This window comes from Lactuca saligna, chromosome 5, assembly GCF_052625555.1.
Source record: "Lactuca saligna cultivar CGN05327 chromosome 5, ASM5262555v1, whole genome shotgun sequence".
NCBI lineage: Eukaryota > Viridiplantae > Streptophyta > Magnoliopsida > Asterales > Asteraceae > Lactuca > Lactuca saligna.
Window position 1 is genome coordinate 273353820 of NC_136421.1, and position 5730 is coordinate 273359549.

Consider the following 5730-nt stretch of genomic DNA (forward strand, 5'->3'; position numbering starts at 1 on the left):
TTAATCACTAAAATATGATCGTTGAATAATGGTTTGGAGGGAGGAGTGTATACAATCAATTCAGAAAACTTAAAGTTCTAAACCATTCCAATCAATGTATAAGAGATGGTTTTACTATAATTTCTTTGAATGCATAGTAAATTACAATATGAAATTCAAATATATACGAAGACCAAATGTAACACCCTTCAGAATAGATTGGTTGATGGCTTGATGGATCAAAAGTATATTTTTTGAGAAAAACCTTGTGTCACAACGTGGTGAATGTAGTGCCACGAGGCGTTAAGAGGAAGGTCACGATGTGACAGCTGATGCAGCCCAAGCCCATGATTTTTAGGGTTTTTTTTTCTTATTTATGGACCTTGACTTTAGGGTTAGGCCATTCTCTTCAGCATCCACCCTCTTATCTCGAAAACCCTATCCTCATTTGAGTGTTCTTAGTGTGGTTGTGGTGTTCTTTAAGTATTAAGCCTTGGATTACAACTTGAAGAAGAAGAATGTGCCCTTTAAGCAAGATCCAACAAGCAAACCTCCTTACCACCTTCTTGCACACCATATGAACCTTTGTAAGTCCCCCAAGTTCCTACTTTTATGTGATATTCTTCTAGATCTAGGCTTATAAGCTTGTCCTTCATGATTCAAGGTGGTTTGAGTGGATGGACTCCATAAAGTTGGCAACTTTATGGATCCTTGAGGTCCCTTTATTTTTATATGTTCTAGATCTAATGATCTATGAAGTCATTGATCTCAAGCAAGAGTTTTGGAGCTCATTTTTTTCATTATTGACCTAGTTTAATAATGACATGCATTGGGCATGCATGTCCACAAAGTAATGACTTTTATGATGTATTTGCGTGTTAGAAAGACTCCTGGAAAATATGAATCAATGGCTTATAGGATTAAGCAAAGGGCTTGCCACGACATGGTCATACTCTGCATCACGCTATCTTGTCCTTGCATGCACATGACGTGGCAAAGAGGTCTCCACATCGTTGTGAGTGTTGGCTAGTTGATGTTGACTTTTGTTGACCATTGACTATTGACTTTTGACCAGTTTGACTTTGGGTTAAACTTGAAGGAATTGGGTTATTGATTGAGGATTTATCTTTGTTTGATGCTAGTCGGTTCACGGGAGCGATCAGAGCAAGGAGTGATTGTGTTGATGTGTTCCTTGGGTCTTCAATTCATGCAAGTTTCCTCAATATACTATGTGTTACAGTATATATCCTTGTATGTTAGGATATAGGAGTAGTGGTATGATGGTTAGAATACCAGGAGTCAATGATCATCTACTTGAGTGCCCTAAGGGTTGTATGCAGTCATGTAGGATAGCTAGCTTGAGAACTCTTGATCTAGGCTTTCTTGTGTGTTCCATGTTTGGTTGTGGCTTTAGAATGGGATCATTTGTTCGACTGTCTATATCACCTCAAATTACATATAGCTATTCATTCATCGGTGAACTTCCAGTGGTAACGTAGAGTATTTGTATGAAGCTCGATGTGTGGTAGTGAGATGTAAATGAGTAGACTAGTGTAGATAGTTGCCTATGTTTATGTTCTTGTTTGATTGCTTGTTTGATATATTTGTCGACATATTGGATATGGGTTGAGGCAGTCTTACTTTGTACGGTAGGACAAAATACCCCTCTTCTGGAGGGGATGGTATGCTATAGGTAGGTACGGATTAACTGTATGATGTGGGAGAATGGAGCTTGTGTATTGTCTGCCTTGCAAGGAGGTCCGGTCACTAGATGCCCAAGAGAGCGGTCCAGGCATGTAATAGGCCTTGAAAGGCGGGCCAGACAGACCAAAGGCTCGTACGTGCATACATTGTATGTGTGTTGTGGTGTGTGATATTTTAGGGGAAATCACTAAGCTTTGGCTTATAATTTTGGATTAAATATTTTTTCAGGTGCTAATGGTGTTCATGGGAATGCGAAGACGTGGTTGTACACACTCATCAGCAACATTGTAGATTCCACATTTGTTATACTACTCTGATTTTCAAACAATTGTATTTTGGAACAAATGAGTTTTCTTAACTTGGGTTTTATGAAAATAGTGTTTTACCTTCATTTAAAAAGAAAATTTTGTTTGTGAAAATGGGATGTTACACCGAAGAACACATCTCACCTTTTAACAAAATGGACTTAATCCAATATTTCTCGCACAATAAGTGACACCAAGAAAGTATGTAATATCTATCAGTGAGTCCGTACCCAAACTATTATATAGTACATGAATTTTTATAAATGATAAGTTCACATAACCAAATACACATCATTCCATAGTAACTCAACAATTATTCATGCATGGGAGATATATAATAATGCTAAGACGAGTGATCCTTGAGAAGTCTTCATGTTGCACCCCTTTTTGACAGCTCGATGGTGTATTTTGGCCTCCATGATGGGAGCATGCCTCCGCGATATGAGAACGCATGGAATATTGTTAGTGCTCCATTATTGACCTCCTGTGTTTGTTTCAAATGGGTTTATGTTGGCCACTCGGATGAAATGATGTATCGTTTTTTTAAAGTTAGTGGCAGACTATGTTGAGCAACTCTAGGATATACAAGATATCTGACCAAGATATTCATACTTACGCAATGTCATCTACAATTTCACACACATTTTTTTCCTTTTTTTAGTCATCTTCTTTACAATCAACACCTACCTATTTTTCTAGTATGTAGTTGAGATAAACTATTTAGATTTGTAACACTTGGTTTTTGGGGAATTTTTTAAGTAATTTAAATTGTTATTGAAATAAATTTAAAATAACAAATGAACAAATTGATGGGTTAATAAAGGGAAATAGTAAAATAATTCATAATAATAAATAAATTTTAAGAAGGTTAAGTATTAAAGTTATAACATTTAGTGATAAGCGACTAAAATTGTCAAAACGGGGAAAATGCTATTGACCAATTACAATGGATCGTAAAGATAAAATCAAGCAATAAAAATCAAGAACAATCAAAAACCAATTTAGATTAATAATTGTCACAATGAGTGAATTCAAAAGGGCCATAACTTTTACAATGAACCCTAGCACTACATATATACTATGACATACACAAAATATGGAAATTCCTATAAATCAACGACTTAAACAAAACTATAAAAGATAATATCATAATCACAAAGATATTAGATCTGCTAAACATAGTGCCTATGAAATCTTCACGTTAGCACTGACGATATATTTACAGTGTGTGAGATGGTGTCTGATGATCAAGGTGAAATGTGTTTAACTCATCAGATTATAAGGTTCGACCATGATTTCTTGATGATTAGGGTGTTGTCGATTGCTCCACGCTTATAACCATTTTGAAGAAGATATGCAGTGAATGTCTCAAACCATGCCATGAGAGCTTAATTCCGTCTATACACAACCTTATCTAGTTTGTTGACATAATCAGGGAATTCTTCTCTTTCAAAACCCGAGGGTTGCTTGATAAAAAACTTATTCTTGAGATTCCCATTAAGAAAGGTTGTCTTTGATAAGTTTTATAGGTTACAAAAAAATATGTGGCGTAAAAAATTAACCCTATGTTCACATGAAACCTATTGGATCTAAGTTTTCTTGTTGATTGCAACAAACAATTGAACATCAAGAACCCTAGGAATACCCTACAATTTTCGAAATTCATAAAGGGTTATAGGGTTTACATGCTTTTTTATTATTGTAGTAAATAATCAACAATTCCTTCTTGAACAGCTTCAGAAAGCAATCACCAGAAATCTCGTGCCTCTAATGGTTTGTAACAAAAAATTAGTAACTAAAAGACTTTTAGGAGAGGGGGGAGAGCTTAAAATTTCAGCTCTTGAGAGGGTTATATCATGGACGGGACTAATGAACCCTATAAGTTATTTATATAGGTGAGTAAGGAGTCTTGGATAAGGTAGGTTTCCTTAGATAACCCCGATCCTTTTTCTTGCTCCCTAAGGTGCTTAAATAGAGTCCAAGACCCTAAATTAGGATTTGGGTCTGACTGGAGTACATCCAATGTACTTCTGGTATGCCCAGCGTACTCCCTCAAGAACCACAATCAATTTACTTAGTACGCCTAGCGTACGCCAATGTACACGCCGTGTACTAGCCTTCACACTAGTACGCCATGCGTAAACATGTGTACACCCCGTGTACTAGATTAAACCCAAAAATCACCAAACATTTGATGGCCATTACTTCTTTATTATAAGTTTGTTTCCAACAATCCTTATATTTACGAAAAGGTAATGAGAAAATCTACATTACTATCAAGTCATACTTGCCTTAAATCCTCTCCAACTAAAATCTAATTTCCATAAAAGCCTGAACTGGCACTTTACTGATATACCCCTTTGCTCCAAAACACAAACCGAACTCCTGGATCATCTAAATCACATTACCCACACTCAAATGAGTCTAAATCTCTTTTCCTAGAAGGTCGTAAGCCTGATGACACCCAATTCTTCGGTCACCACCCCCACATTAGGAAACCATTCGGAATAGGTTGTTCCAACTCTTCCCACTTAAATTAGATTTCATCCTTGAAATCATTCCTTACCACCCTCCTGGATACCAACGCTCTGATCAAGACCTTCTAGTGTTGAACGAAACAGTGAACCCATATCTAACGATCCATCGTGATACTGCTAAAATCCCAAAATCCGATCACTTACCTAATCTCCACATAGGTGGAACCAATCCGAAACATAATCACAAGAGTCTCGACCACAACCCAAATCTCAACATCACTTATAACCGAAGATCCATAGATTTACGATTGCATTTCACCTGAAATTTTCAGATCCACTGCATCCATTCGCTAGACTTGGATATAAAATCTCCAAACCACTTCTAAGACTACCGGTCTCACACCTAGTCTAGCCACCAGGTTCCTGAGAGTCCAACAAGTAAGCCTATCCTAGCCTATGCACCATACTACGCCACTCCCTGACCACATAATCATCCTACTAAAACGATAATCTAATTCCTTGACCTAACCAGTCTCTACCAGGTCTCACCTGTATTGCCATAAGCACATGGGCCTCACCCACAGGTCTCACCCAGTCTATACCAATGAACGGGCCACGCCTACGGGTCTCACCCCATGAAGAGCTACATAGGCCTAACCTCGCCTCGGACCATAATGGTCCTTTTCCCATAATAGAGAGAGAGAGAGAGAGATGCACTCTGGCCCACTGTCTGCCTTGTCCAAGGTACGAGATGATCTTCTTTCATGACCACCCTAATGATGGTCTACCTCAATCTGGTGAACTCTATGGTCCCATCACAGACTTACAACACTTCCATACCAACTGCCAATCTAGTGAATGATATGGCCACCCCAAAGTCTTACAACACGTCTATCTCACCATGGCCATCCCCCATGGTCTTACCACACCTCTACCATATCAACCACAATCATCCTGAGTCAAACCCGTATCCATCTGAATCCCAATCAGGTGTTTGGGTCACGCATCGAACCCCAAATCCTTCATCAAAAAAGAACAGTTAGCGAGGTTCTAACACAGCCCTCAACATGGTTCCATCCACATGCCTTCTATCCATCACAAAGAAGACTCCACCAACTGTTGGAAGTTTCATTAACTCCCAACTTACACCATCTTCAATCCAAACAGCCACTTGAGTGATCTTCCCTCCCGATCGGGTTGTGAAACTCACTCTAGATTCATACATGATTTAGCTCTGGAAATTTGAATGATCCCCCCCACTTGGA